Raw genomic sequence first — 15738 nt, 5'->3', positions numbered from 1 at the left:
CCGAGCACTCCTGGAACCCAGGTCCCCTCCTCCAGCTCCGTGTCCCCCACCCTGGCCATCTGACTGCCACCTGAGGCTTGCCAGCAGCCTCCGCTCCCGTGGACCTCTCTGTTCGTCTTCCCATCCTCGACCTGCTCTTCCAGGTGGTATCTTCCATCTCAAAACCAAGGAAACCAAGGCCTCCAATAAGAAAGGAATGTACTGAAGGTGGGAGGAGATCAGAATCTGGCTACTGACATCAACAAGATGCTCTTTCATGCGCTCTCCACCCCATGCCAAGAGGGCTTGGCTGATGCAGGATGACCTCAGGGCAACGGCTGCACTCTGAATCCCCACCCCCAAGAAGGAGGCGGGGGTCAGGATGGCCCACACCCATGGGGGGGGGAGAGCCCCTGGGGCGGGTAGCTCCCTCTGTTGCCTTCCATGCTAACCGGCCTCCACTACCTCGGTACTGGGGAGTGGGCCCGTAGGGGAGCCGTGCAGGAGATCCCAGCCCGTTTCCCAGGATCCTTTCTGATTACGGCCTGCTGGACCTCAGCTTGTATCCGGGCTGACTCTTAGGACAGACAGGAGGGGGCAGCCCCTGCCAGGCCAGCCAGGGAGGGGGACTTCGCTCCCGGGCCCACCACTGCCCACCAGAAACATTCACCTTGCCCCTGCCTCCCCCACCAAGAGACGTTTCCAACGCAGAGCCCAGCAGAGCTGTTAGCCGTCCCACTAAGGTCGGGGCACGCCCCGTAAACAGGTCCTGGGCTTGGCTTGGCCGAGTGAACACTGACCGGCCCCGGAGGAAATGCCAGTACCTCCTCCCTCCTGCTCCAGTCAGGTAAACAGTCAGAGTGACCTCCCAGGCCTCGGTCCCCCCGGCATGGGGCGAGCACCGGAAGTGTGTCTTCTCCATAGACTCACTCTCTCTGTTTGGAGAAAATCAACTGCCTCCTGAGTGTGTGGAGTGTGTTTTCTCTCGAGAGACAGCCGGGGTGGAGCTGAAGCCTCCACACTCCTTCCAGCAGGTTCCAGACAGCCAGACCCTCCGCGGCGTATGGGCCTTAAAATTGGCCCCACCGGCCCAGGAAGCTAGATTCGAAAGAGTGGGAGTACCTTGGGCAGCTCTTGGGGCGGTGGGGAGCCTGTGGCCGTGAGGGGGGCTGGGGGACGTCAGTGCGCCCGGCCACCTGGGAGGTTTCTGGGGCTGTGGGATGCGTGGCTCTAGGAGAGCGATCGGGATCACAATGGGCCCCTATCCCGCCTGGGCGTCTGACTCATGGCCCCATAGGCAGGTGGTGCCCCCACCCCCGGGCCAGATATCTCTTCTCCATGTTCCTGGCGAGGAACATTCCCCATGACAAGAAGGTGAGTCAAGAGGGGCAGGGCCGCCTGTGGCCTGGAGATGGGCTGCAGGTCTCTGCACAGTTAGCACGTTCATGACCAGAGGTGGACACTCGAAGGAATTTCCGCATTCATTCATTTCATTAATGCCCTTATTAACCCTCTTCAGCCAGGCCTGACTTCTCTGCCTCAGCAGCACTGACCTCTGGGTCAGACTGTTCTCTTGAGGGGGGGCAGGGGCACCCTGTGCACTGTGGGTGTTGAGCAACATCGCTGGCCTCCACCCTCTAAAATGCCACCCCCCCCAAGTTGTGACAACCAAACACATCTTCAGACATTGCCTAACGTCCCCGTGGGGGAGCAAAACCACCTGGTTGATCACCACCAGTGAAGGGAATTTGATAAAATCTTTGGACTTGAAAAAGCAAAATGCAGCGACAGATAAACAATTTCCATTTTTGAGAGCAAGCACCAGCGCACGTGGGAGGTCGCTGTGCCCGCGTGTGGCCTGGACAAGGGCACGCGGGATGGCGGGCCGGTGTGTCCACGCGGGCTCTCTGGGGAGACAGGGAGGGCAAGGGATAGTTAAAGGGTTGTTTAGTGCCCGTGTCCATGAGCAGACAGTACACATAATATTTCACTGACATGAAATTACATAGATTCATGGGTAGGGACAGCTAAGGAAGAGGGTGTTCACCGCAAAGTTCCTGGTGGAGTGTCTCCAGGTGGAGGGGACCTGGGGGACCCGGGATGAGCTTCCTGTGCTGCCCCTTGCAGCAAGGAAAGCAATTTTCAGGTGAAGCTTCAGTCCTGCAATGGATAGCTCCTGGGGCGGAAGTACAGATGTTTCCAGGGCTCCCTGCATGGCGCCGTCAAGGCCTAGCCTGGCCACAGCTCCTCGCGGCATTTACTTCGGTGACCCCACCCCGTCACACCCACACTGCCCTGAGCTTCTGCTTCCGTGGCTCTGTTTTATGCCATCTCTCCTTGGGGCCTCGGCCTCTCTCTCCTTCACCGTCTGCCTCCCCTCCAGGCACCCCCCGTCCTCTCCTCCCAGGCAGGCGCCCCACGGGGAAAGGCAGCGGAGCCTGGGCACCCACCCTGGGCACTCACCTTGCGCGCTGCCCGCCCGTGGGCCCCGCCCGCCCGCTGCCCCGCGCACAGCCTACACAGGCCGGGCAGCGTCCCAACACCGCCCGCCCGTGTTGCTCTGATCCAGTCTAGAGTAACTCCAGAGAGAGGGAGGGAGGGCGGGAGGGAGGCTGTCCCTGGGTGAGCGGGCAGGCCCGTGAAGTCACTGGCTTGAAGTGGCCGCCACATCTGAGCTGTCTGGGAGCGGACAGCACACACGCTTCCTCCGGGGAGGCGGGCTGGCGCCACCGCCGCGTCCCCTGGGCCCGAGCCTTTGTGGACCCCGTTCCACCTGGGCTCTGGGTGGGCACTGCCTCTCCCCACGGAGGCCTCGTTCGTTCCGCCTCCGCCCGACGCAGAGGGCGTCCCGTCCCGCAGGCCGCCAGCGGGGGCTCTCCTCTGGCCCACCTTTGACTCCGTTCCTGCGAAACCCAGAGGAGCAGGCCGAGCCCAGCCGGCGCCGGCTCCCACACCCGCCGCTCTGCGTTCTCCCGTGCCCAAGCCGTCGCCTTTGGCCGCGGGCATGTGTCATATGCTTCCTTTCACGGGCGGGCCAGGGAGCAGGGCCAGCGAGCAGAGCCGGGAACCCAGCGCTCCTCCGTCCGTCCCAGGCCTGCTCCGGCAGGCCGCCTCTGCTGGCGACCTGGGGACCAGGTGCCGGCCAGGAGCAGGGCAGACGGGGACCAGCGAGCGGGCCAGCTCAGCAGGGGGGTGTTGAGGCTGACTTCGGCTGGTTTCAGGTTCCCCTCCCTGGAAGCCCAGGGGCTGGAGGCTCAGGTTTCCTGCCGCCATCGTCCTCTTTGGTGCTGGCAGTGCCGGGCCCATGGCCATGATGTCATCGCCTAATCCAAACAGAAGGGGGGCCGGTTTGGCAGCGCTGGCGGGCGTCCCATGCTGAGTGCAGCAGTAAATTTCATTTCAAGGCTATGATTAGGACTGTGCCCAGGAATTTCCTCTCTCTCTCTCTTCTTCCCTCTCCCCATCCTATTTTTCTTCCTATGTTCCTGCCTTGCCTCCTTCCCGCTCCTCTCCCCTGGCTCTCTCTCCTCGGGGCTGCTCCGGGTTCTCAGTGTGGCCAGCGACGCTGCGCTTCTGGCCCAGGCTCTTGTCACCTTCAGATTCCAGCCCACCTCCCTCCCTCCCTCCCTCTGTGACCAGCCTCGGCATATATGGAAAAGGGCCCAGCCACTGGACGGCATCCAGGGGAGGACGGGATGAGGGTGAGGGGGCAGAATTCCTAAAGGCGCTCCTTCAACCTTGAGCTGAAATGCCAGGCAACAGAAAGAGCGGGTTTGGGGGTGGCTCGGGTCACCAGCCAGAAGATCAGAAGACAGCAGATTCATGAGAAAGGCAAGGAGGGACCGGGCTCCTTGGAAAGTGAGTCGTTGGGTCCGCACCACCATTTCCAGCTGGCTTCTGGAGTTTGGCCCTGGCGCATTGGCAACTTCGCCCCCTCCTTGTCTAGGAGAGCCTGCTCAGCTCCACACACAAGAGGCGCCCGAAGGCAGTTGCTCACTCTGGTACCTGCATCTCCCTGGCCTGTCCAGCCCCTGGGTGCAGGGGGGACCCACGTGCTCAGTATCTCCCCACACCCTGCTGCTTCTCTGCTCTTCCTGGAGAGCCCCAGCTCTGCCCCTGTGCTCCTGGCCCTGGGAACAAGGCCAATAGCCAGCCACCTCTCGGTGTCCCCTGCTTTCTCCCGCTACGACTCAGGCACCCCCTCACAGGTGTGACCTGGATGCCCATGGGGGAGGCACTGGGGTCCGGGTGGGTGATGCTCCAGCAGCGAGGGTGCTGTGGGTCCGCGTTAGTGCGCCCCATCACATCGGACTGTGGTCTGACTCCTTGGGGAAGTGGGGGGATGCCTGTGTTCCCCACCCCCCAGCCCCCATCAGACCCCGAGCACTCCTTCCCCACTGAGCCTGGATGTGGCCGGAGATCCCTCCTCACGGTGCCCCAGGCAGCCGGCCCAGCCAGCCGAAGGTGGCCTGTGAGTGATTTCTATCTTAGGGAGGTGCCCAGCTGGAGTCGTGTGGACAGTGGGATGCCCAAAGCAGGGACAATGATGAACGCGGCCCCTTCAGAGCCCATTGCCTGGACTCCTCAGGCTCCTTGCGTTTTCTCTAAAGGGTTGTCTTTGTGTCTGGCTTTCCCACGACTCCCTGCTTCTTAAGGTTATAGCTCATTTGTTCATTCATTCACTTACTCAACGAGAATGTGTTGGGCACCTGCCATCTATCTGCCAGGCCTCTGCAGGTGCCGGGGGCCGGGAAGGGGCAGACATGGCTCCTTTCCTCCTGCAGCAGGAACCACCCGTTAGCAGAAAGAACCACAGGCGGGCATGGGTGCTGGATGGGCATCCGTGGGGTCAGAGGGTCTGGGGGGCGGTGGGGGGGTGCTTTGCCTGGGATAAATGAAACCTGGACAATGCGTTATCCCATCGGGGTGGGGGGTGTTGGGGAGGACACTGTTCCAGATGTAAGGACGGACCTGTGCGAAGGGGCACAGGTGGGAGGAGGCAGGGGCTGTGCGCCGGCTGGCGGGCTGAGCGCAGACCTGGGGCGGAGGGGAGCAGGGCCTGGGCTGTCGTCATGGCGGGATCTGAAGGTAAGAGGTGGGAGACAGACAGGCAGCAGCTGTCGGGGGTGACTCACCACGGAGCAGAATGATTGGAAACACATGTCCCGCCAAGAGAGCGCGCATTTATTACTCAGAGCAGAGGGTTCTTGGACCACAAGGGAGTCAACAGGGAGGGGCGTGGGGAGGGGGCGCGGCGGGCGGGGGCCGTGGGGAGGGGCTCCCGGGCTCCCTTCCCTGTGGAGCTCACTGTCTGCACCACGACAGCCCCTCACAGGATTGCTCCTCCACCCTGGCCCTGTTCCTTCTTGCTACTTTTTTAAAAAACAGTTTGTTACGAAAACTTGCAAGCATATTGACACAGAGAGAGAACAGGATCATGCTCACCCAGCCACCGATGCCCAGCTTTGAAAACCATCAACCCATCAGCGCTGGCCCCAGCGGGTTATTCTGAAGGAAATCCTGGATGTTGTCGTTCCTGTGTCAATCGGGGAAGAGTAGTTGTTTTTGTGTTTTTTTGAAGGGTTATCTGTCCTTCTGCCGCGTAGAGAAGCATGTTAACTTCTTTATTTTACCAGGGCTTATCATACCACAAGACTCTTTTTTTCTCCCCTTGGGGCAAGACCAGCTCCCCAGAATCAGATAAATCAGACGGGTTTATCTCCCATCACCAACTGCAAGATTTGTGCGTGATTTCTCATCCTCACCTGTCTCTGCTTCTTGTTTGCAAAATGGGATCCCACCAGCAGTACGGTCTAGAGGAGCTTACAGGAAGGTGTCTAGCACGTGGCAAGTCCTGGATGCTATTGGTATGAAGGGGCCAAGAAACAAAGAGCAGGTTGCATAAATTGGAAGCTGCTGGAGCCAGGATTCAAACCCAAATCTGCCACGCTCCGAAACCTGTTACCTTTTTCCACCAGCCACATGCCCAGGCAGCATACTTTTTAGGGTCCACTGAACTAGGCTTCCCAGTGACTTTTACTCAGAATCTAGAAGGCCCCTCTGCCCTGAACCCATCCCCTGGACACCAGGGATGGGGGAGATGTCCCGAACCCAGGCAAGCACTTTCTTCAAGAACTCAAGGCCCCTGGGGAATGTGTAGCAAAAAGGGCCTCCCAGCCAATGGGAGGGACAAGAAGAGGGCTCCCTCCACCTGGAGGTTGGTGAGGAAAGCTCTTTCCACCTGGGGACAGGTGTCCCGAGGGTAACCTGTCTGGATTTGGGGGCTCTAAGGAATAAACACCCAAGTGAGATAGTTGAACTAAAGTGGGCTTTATTCGAAGGATGTGGAAAACTTTGGGAGACTGAAGGGTACAGCTGTACATCATCAGGGACCCTGTCCCCTCCCTCTTCTTCCTCCTCTCGTCCCCCTGGATGGCTGGGCTCAGCCACCTGCCTCTCCCTGGCTCCTTTCTCTCGCTGGCTTCTCTGTGTGTCTGCATCCCAGCCTGGCTGGTCCACCACAACCTGCTGGCCCTTTGGTTCAAACACCGTCATCTAATTCATCTCCTCTAGGGTCCTGTTCTTGTGAGCGTGGATCTGACGGGCCAGCCAGGGTCAGGTGACTGCCCACACAAAGCTCAGTGGCTGTGGCCACCAGCACCCACTGGTTGGACAGGGCCTGGACCTGAAGGACAGACCTGTTCAGAAGGAGAGTGAGAACAGCCCCTCTGAGCAGGTGCCCTCCCTCCCCTCTTGGAGGGAGGGCTGTGCCCCCAGAAGAAGACACGAGGGTGGATGGGGGAGACTTTGGGCCCTTGACTGCCTGCCTGTGAGACCCCTATACCCTCTCCCTTTGGCAATGGGAGAAGGCAGTCAGGGTCTGGGCCTCTGGAGGGCCAGATCCCACCCCCCTGGCATACTGGCCATTGGCCCAGGCCTGTCTCCCAGGCCTTGGGATCTCTCAAAACCTGATGGGGGAAAGAACGTTACTCAAGATGGATGAGGCCCAAACCCTGACCTTGCCCACGGCCACAGCTCCTGGCAGATGTGGAGGACAGCAGCTTCCCCAGGCTCGGACGTTGCCTGAAAGGCATGTCTGGGGCTGCTACTCCCTCATCGGCTGCCAAAGAAAATATTTTTTGCAGGTTCCTTGTGAGCCGAGAATCAAAACACAACACCCAGCAGGACAAGCGGGGGGGGGGGGTGGTGGTGGTGGTGGTGAAAGGCCTGGCTTTCTCCAAGGGTCCGGCGGACACTGGGGGATAGTGTTACTCAGACACAGCTGGACTGCCAGTCCTAGAGGCCCAGGGGGGCGCCCAGGTGAGCGGGGTAGCCGAGGGTGGGGAGGGCCCAGAGCTGGGGCAGGAAATGGGATTGTTGGCAATGTTGTGTGCTCTAAAAAGGCCAATGACATGGCTCAGGCTGAACCGAGTGCCTCCTGGGAGGGATGCACTAGAAAAGACCTCTTGAGGGGGGTCTGCAGGAGCTCTGTCTATAAAATAAACGGAATAACAATGACAATTTCTAAAAAGTACAGAATTCAGGCTGAATTTTCCAAAGTTCAGATGAATAGAAAGAAAAAAGTATATACATAATGCTCATGTAATCAGAAAGAACCGCTGCTAAGGTTTTGACTTCTCACATCCATTTTTAAAAATCGTGTCTGTGTATATATATACGTAAATATTTCCATACATACATGAACACTTGTATAGCAAGTAATATTGTATGTTCTATCTTGTAGTTTGCTTATTTTAAACCCAGGAAGTTATCATGAACATCTTTCCATGTCATTAAAATAGTTTCCTGCAGTACCATTCCTAACATCTGCATGGCATTCTGATGTGGGCGCTCCCCAGGATGCAGGAGGAAGTTGCCAATGGCAGCTCTAGGCTGGATGGTCCTTATAGCTCCCAGTCCCAAAGAGTAAGCAGGTGGCCTCAGCCGTTGCTATGGCAAAATACCCAAGGAAGGCTCTGATTGGCCAGGCTCGGATCCCTGTGCCCGTCCTTGAGCCAATCACGACAGCCAGTGGGACTGAGGGCTTTGATTGGCCAGGCTTGAAGCACGTGCCCGTCCTGTAGCCAGGAGGAGAGTGAGTGAAGGGATGCTGAGCAGACAAAAAGCATAGAGCCCCCACGGACTGCAAACCAACAAGAGCCCCTGGAACACACGTGCAAGGAATGTCCAGCACTGTAGCGGGTCTACGACCAAAGGGCCACGAGACATAATCTTTACCCTGAAGAGGCTAATAGTTTGGGGAGGCCCATAAATACACAAAACCCAATGAAAGATGGGTTAAGTGCCCAAATGCCAAGTCCCAGGAGGACTTGGTTGCAGAACAGGCCTGTATTAGCGCCCTCTGTCGACCATGACCTTGGCCCATCTCCTTACTTTTCTGGACTCGAGCTTCCTCATCCACAACATAGAAACTTCAGTACGTGCCGCGCTTGTCAGGGTATGGCGGGACTCCCATTTGTTGGCGTGAGCAAGAGCGCAGTTGGGAGCCTGGACATAGCGAGTGCTTGGTGGATGGGAGTCGGCAGCAGTAACGGTGGCGATATCCCAGTGGGGCCAGGGGGGTAGCAGGAGACACAGACAGGAAGCGCCAGACAGCGCTCGGAAAAGGCTTAAATGTGCACGGTGGCTTCGTTCTAACGAGAACTGGAAACCACCCAAATGTCCATCAAATGATGACTGGGTAAAAATATGGTGCATTCATAAGATGGAATATTATGTGGCCGTAAGAAGAATGGATCACTGCCATCTGCTGCAACAGGGATGAGCCTCAGAAGTGTGCCGGGTGAAAGAAGCCGGTCACAAAAGGCCACCTGTCGAATGAGTCCCTTCATCTGAAATGTCCGGAACAGGTAGGTCTGTAGAGACAGAAGGTACAGCAGGGTTGCCAGGCTCCGAGCGGCGGGGAGAGGGGAGATGGGGGGTCACAGCTAAGCGCACAGGTTTTCCCTGGACTGACAGGGACAGCTGCTCAAGCATGTCAGGGGGACACTGGGGACAAGATGGGAAGAGGAGGTGAAGGTTTGAGCCACGCACTCCCAGGAAAAGAGCTTTGGTGGCACCTGGCTACTCACGCACGGTGATCTGAGCAGCAAGGCTCAGAGTAGAAGCCAGTGGCTCCCCACGATGTCCCCACCAGCTCCTTCGTGCCCATCATCTCCCTTTGGGTAGGACAACCCCCAGCGGTCGAGTACTCATGCCACCCCAACCCCACTCCGCCCCTGGAACCGGAGGGTCTGCTGGTGTGGCCCCAGGCTGGGAGTCATGTGGGGGGCAGGGGGAGAGACTAGGAGGTGAGGTTGGCTTCTTGTTCTCCGGCTGGCAAAAGGCAGAGTTTTGCTGGCAGAAGAGTGCACAAAATTAAAGCCATCGGGAAGACGGCAGCGGGGGGGGGGGGGCGGGAAAAGGTGGGAGAGTCAAACACACGGGCTGGGTTGGAGTGACAACGTGGGCATGCCGTGGGGAGGGGGTGGCTGCCACGGGTGCTGAGCAAGGTGGGCTGGGACAAGGGTTGGGGGTTCCTGCCGAGGACTCAAGAGCTACGCTTTCAATAATAAATCTTTATTATTCATTGTTTTTATTGAATAGAGCTTAATTTTTAGGGTGGGCTAATTTTACAGAAAATGGAGCAGATAGTACAGATTTCCCGTACCCCAGCCCCATGGTGTTCCCTGTTGTCGCCTTTCGCAGTGTGATGCGTCGGTCATGATGTCTTGCTGTTAGGGTGCTGCCATAGATGTGGAGGGACAGCAAGCACCTGTTTCTCACAGGTCTGGAGGCTGGAGGCCTGAGATCAGGGTGAGAGCCTGCCTCCTGCTTCATAAGTGTCTTCCTGCTGTGTCCTCGTGTGGCGGGAGGGGCAAGTGAGCTCCCAGGGGTCTCATGGACGAGGGCACTAACCCCATCATGGGTGCTCCCCCCTCATGGCCTGATCACCTCCCAAAGGATCCACCTCCTAACAGCATCACATGGAGGGGGGCAGGATTTCGACATGAATTCTGGGGCGTATGCACATGTGGTCCATTGCTCGATCGGACCAATATTGATAACGTATTAACAACTAGAGTCCATAGTTGATATTAGGGGTCATCTTGGTGTTGTACAACGTACGGGTTCGGACAATGTATGACGATGTACGTTCACCAGAACAGTATCATACAGAATGGTTTCAATCCCCTCAAATCCCCTGTGTGCCGCCCGTTCATCCCCCCCTCACGAGTTTAGTGTTTCCCTGAAAGTGGCATTCGCTGAGAGAGGACACGTAGCCCGGCTTGAGGATCACCCACCAGATGTCATCTTGTCCCCGTGGGGCACCGGGGTCTTGGCCCGGCCTAGTGCCTTCGGGCCCCAGGTGCCCCCTCTAGTGCGATGGAACCACACCTCCCTTCTGGGGTCTGGACAGGCTAGCTGCCGCCCTCCCATACGGGAGACGAGTAAGAGCATCTTTTTTTTTTTTTTTTTAAGATTTTATTTATCTGACAGAGAGAAGGGGGGATAAATAAACAAATAAATATTTATTTATTTGACAGAGAGAGACACAGCGAGAGAGGAAACACAAGCAGGGGGAGAGGGAGAGGGAGAAGCAGGCTTCCCGCCGAGCAGGGAGCCCGGTGCGGGGCTCGATCTCAGGACCCCGGGATCATGACCCGAGCCGAAGGCAGACGCTCAAAGACTGAGCCACCCAGGCGCCCCAAGAGCATCTTTGTTTGGGGGATTATGGAGGAAAACAGGCAGCCTATGAGGAACGAGGCTAGGTCTGGGCCATTCTACCAGCGCTGCTGAGACCCTCCATCCATCCAACCCTCGGCAGGAGACAGAACCAGCCAGGAACCAGGGAGGGCGCCCGTCTGCAGGAAGCGCTGGTGTCCGTGGGCTCGCGAGCCCTGTGGCCTGGAAGTCTCCCACGGGGTCTGATCTGCACGCATGTTATGAAATAACGTGGTTGCTGTGTTCTTCGGGACTGTGTGGGTTTGATGGGGAGACCTGTGGCTCGAGGGCCGGGCAGCCCTGACATCCTGGGTGACATGCCACAGGCAAGCATCTACCAAAGGCTGGTGTGCGGGCGGCCAGTCCCAAGCAGGGTGTGACAATCTCAGAAAGGCAGAGTCCCAGGGCCAGCCCAAGCTCCCGAGGAGGGCACCCAGCACAGCCATCTCAGACCTGTGACCACACAACCGGCCTCCCCAGCACTGCTCAGGAGCATCACCGGCCATGTCCAGGCCCGCCGTGGCCCTCATCGCCATGTACACGGAGCCACATGCAAGGGGAGCGGCGTGTCTGCTTGCACTTGGGGCTCAGATCTAAAGCCCCTGCTGGTTTCCTCTTGCGGGGGCGACGTGACAGGTGCAATGCTCTGTGATCCTGCCCTCAGACGGGTCACCCCACAAGCTTCAGCTGCCTCTGACCCAATGCTTAAAGGGAATGTCATGTGTCCCCTGGATAGAGAGCTCCAAAGCCACTTTTTATTGAAATACAACATATGGGGCGCCTGGGTGGCTCAGTCGTTGGGCGTCTGCCTTCGGCTCAGGTCACAATCCCAGGGTCCTGGGATCAAGCCCCGCATCGGGCTCCCTGCTCAGCGGGGGGGGGGGGCCTGCTTCTCCCTCTCCCACTCCCCCTGCTTGTGTTCCCTCTCTCGCTGTGTCTCTCTCTGTCAAATAAATAAATAAAATCTTTTTTTTTTTTTAAAAAGAAAGAAATACAACATATGCACAGAGAAGCGCACAGATCTTAAGGGTGGAGCTTGGTACATCCCTGCAAAGTGAGCATGCCACGTGACCACCATCCAGAACAACAAACGGAACGTCAGCAGCCCCGGAGCACCATCTCCTGCGTGGCCCCGCCGGGCGCTCCCCCCTCAGACCTCAGTCCTGACACTAGCCCTGGGATTCATTCCGCCAGGCTTCTATTTTAGGTCAGACCGGCTCAAACACACAACTTGCCAAAAACCTGTCCAGTCCTTTTTGCAAAGACGATTTTATTTACTTAGAAAACACGTGGTCACTGCCTAGTTCAGATTACCTTTTAATTCCTCACCCACTGTTTGTCTGTATTTCTCTCTATCGGGTGACCATCTCAGAGGGATCCCGTCTGCCTAAACCGCTCAGCCTCCGGAGGAAGATCCAGAGTTGGCCCAACTGTCCCCGCCTTTTCCTGGGGACGCGCCCACAACAGAAGCACAGGTGACCTATAGAGGAAGGCTCCACTGCCCTCAGGACAGCGAGAGAAGGTCCAACATCATGATGTCTCTGGGTAAGGACGCCGAGGTCCGTCAGTGATGGGTGGGACTGAGCACGCCCAGGGACTCTGGCTCTGGGCTCCCCGTCAGGTGAGGTTTTCAAACTGTTCTTGTCTACACCTGCTCAGTTGGGAGTTTTCTTTTACGGGCAGACCACCTAGAGACCCAGTGTCACAACAGGCGCCAGTTTCTCGCAGGTGGGGAAGACGGGCAGCCACCACTCCGGGACTGGCCTGAGGATGGGCCCCGACCGGCCGGTTCTGGGGGAAGCGCCGTGGGCCCAGGGCACGGGCCTTGAGCGCCCGCACCCTAGAGGAGGGCAGAAGGAGCTGGCCAGCATGCTTTTCTCAGAAATATTCTCAGAACACACAATCTGTTTTTCTGTTATCATGCTCAGCGAAGCTTTATGTGCCAAAGCTCCCTGATAGGCCTGGCGAGCAGGAGGAAATTGCCTTGGGAAGTTAGCCTTGAAGCATGGCTTCGCGTCCTGGGGTGAAGGCTGTTCCGGGAGCGAGGCCACGTCTATCACCGTGCATTGTGTTGAGAACACAGAAGCACCAAGGCTGGCCTCCTCCCGCCGCACCCCTGCTCCCCACACACTCACTCCATGGCCCCGCTGCCCCGGGGGAGTCGGGCTCCCCTGCCCTTCTTGGACCAAAATCACATCTTGAGGGACTCAGTCACAACGTAGGTTCTGTGTTTGGGCTTTGAAAACGAGAGGCAGTTGAATGAACCTCGCCAGGTACAGCAGCAGAGAGGAGAGGGCAGTTATCATAGAAACACCCCAAAATTCTGGAAAAATACTCCCCCTGCTCTCATTTCTCTTCAAGTATGGTTCAAAAAATGGACAGTCACATGCGGTCCTGGGCACTGGGGATAGAAAAATGCTTGAGGCCTGGTCCCTGCTCCTATGCCACTTACCGTTCAGTTGTATAGACCGACGTATGGACAATCCCACACTGAAACAGGAAAAATATTACAATAGCCTCCTGTATTGGTTAAGATACTCTCAATTATAAATAACTATGCACCAAACATATAGAGTCTTAAATGGTAAAGTAGGTTTATTGGCTCGCTATGGACTGGGTAGTAGTGTAGACTCAGCACCATATGGACCTGACCTTTGACCCTGTCTCTGCTGTCTTCTGGCCTTGTGAACTTGGGCAACTTACAAACCTCGGTTTTTGTAAAGTGAACTGGGGCTGGAGAACAACAGCCCCAGTCCATTGAATTGCGGTGAGAAGTAATCGATTGAATGAGTATCAAGCACTCAGCAGGGCCCCCGGTGTGGACTAAGTGCTCAGTGAACGTGGCTGTAGGGGGCACTGTGAGTGCATCCTGAGCTTCTCCTTCCTTTCTCTGGGGGACGCTGCTGGTTTTGTTCGGAATCCACACCTCCGCACGCAGTCCAGACACCGTGGGGAGAGCCGAGTCTTCCTTGGCTCCACAACCTGTCCCCTGACCTCAGTTACCAGTTTCGTGCTGGGCCCGTGCGTCGGACTGGCCCAGTGGGAACGGAGGAGATGTTTGTGGGGGGTTGTGGCAGATCGTATTTTCCAAGATGGCCACAACCACGGCTCCCCTCACACTGCTCCTCCTCAATGCAACCTCGACACTCCACCAATAAGTGGTGGGATCCGCAGCCCCTCCCCTTGACTCTGGGCAGGCCTTTGTGACACCTCAGCCCACAGAGTCCAATGGGAGTAATGTTGCCTGACTTCCAAGGCCAGGTCATGAAAGTGCCATGCACTTCTGCCTCGTCTTCTTGGGAACCCAAGCAGCTCTCCGCGCGGAGGAGCCGAGGCCCCCAGTCCATAGCCCCGGTTGAGTTGCCGGCCAGCTGCCACAGTCACATGTCAACCATGTGAGGGCGCCATCTTGAAACAGATCCTCCAGACACCAGCCCATCTGCTCCAGCTGATGCCACATGGAACAAGGATGAACTTGTTCTTGCTGAGCCCAGATCGCAGATTTGTGACCAAAATACAAGATTCGGTTACTAGGTTTTGGGGTGATTTGTTATACAGAAATAGATAATCAGAACAGGAGTTCTGAAAAAGGGGTTCATTCTGCCTTTTAAATGTGGTATACCGCTGGAGGCATGGCAGCCACGTTGGCACCACGAGGAAAGCAGTGTGAGGATAAAGTTGCTGCTACAGGAGGCAGAAAGGAGGGGTAGCCTTGCACCAGGTCCCCTGGACATGGCTGAACTGCTGGCTTGGCTAGCCACAAAGCCACCCGGCTTCTGCACTTCCCAGTTAATGCCAACAACACACCCTCTCCAGAGGTTAAGCCTTTCTGAATTGGGTTCGTTCTCATCACGCAAAGCATCCTGACTGATGGAGCTCCTCTCACTAACAGGGAGCCACCATCTGCGTATAAGCAGAGAGCAATGTCTCCATCGGGTACTTGAGAACAATAACCATGGTGGCTCCATGGTGCTGGGCTGGTGACAGCTGGAAGGCAGGCAGGCCACTCGGGCGTGGCAGCCAAGCTTCCAGGCAAGAGAAGGTGAGGGTCAAGGTGATGGGTCTGGAGAAGGGCATTGCCGAGGGACAGTTCACAGGGGCCGTGCTCGGTACTACGCGTGATAGAACGAGATCCCAAACACCGCCCCTGTTGGATGAAGACTCGGACAACTTAACTATGGGAGCGGCTTGAAGAAAGTGGCACCAACCTTCCCTCCCCCCGTCCCCTCTGCCCCCATGGGACTGAAACCATCCTTCCCACTGTCCTCACCGTCTGCTTGCTAGCGGGGGTTCGAGATCTCCCAGCAGGATCTGGGAAAAGACCCTGAGGGCAGTGGAAACTTCTAGGCCCAGGTGGCTCAGCAGCTTCGCAGCTCGCCACCGCTCGCGGCCTTCAAACAAACGACTCTCCCTGTTTCAGCCCGTTGCCCTCCCTACACTTGTTCTTGGTTGGCCCCACCCAGACTGACCTCAGCCCATCCCACCCTCCAGCCGAGCTGGGGCGGCCTCCCCGCCCCCCAGCGCCCCCTCACACAGCTGGTAGCTGTTACTGCAAGCCCTCAGATGTTTACCAAAGGCCTTGCTCTGCATTTTCTCTCCTCTGGCAACACGGATTCTTAAAGGGGCCCAGCTAGTTTTCTTCCTCTTGGACCTCGGGGACCCCTCTCTCTCTGGATCCTTCCTGGGGGTGCCCCCTTGACCTCGGGTAGGGAGCAGGTGCCAGGGTTAGAACAGCCGGGGCCAGCAGCTGACGGCCCCCCGTGGTGGTCAGCACCAAGGGCTGTGGATGGCCCAGCCACCCTGGCTTGTTGGAGGGGACCCACCTAACTGGCCTCCTTTCCTCCTGGGCTGGAGGGTGCACACCCCCACCCCCCAGGAAACTCAGGACAAGCCCCTGAGACCCACTTCTCTGAGGACACCATGGCCAGGTCCTCCCGGCCTGGCCTCCTCCCTGACTGGGTGAATAAACACAGGCGCCCCAGGGTTTGGGCAGCCCACAGCCCAGAAACACCCCACTGTGCCAAAATGAAGAAA

This window comes from Eumetopias jubatus, unplaced genomic scaffold (genome assembly GCF_037043125.1).
Source record: "Eumetopias jubatus isolate StellerSeaLion01/CBP00866 unplaced genomic scaffold, mEumJub1_p1.0 scaffold_10, whole genome shotgun sequence".
Taxonomy (NCBI): domain Eukaryota; kingdom Metazoa; phylum Chordata; class Mammalia; order Carnivora; family Otariidae; genus Eumetopias; species Eumetopias jubatus.
Note: the sequence above shows the minus strand (reverse complement) of the source record.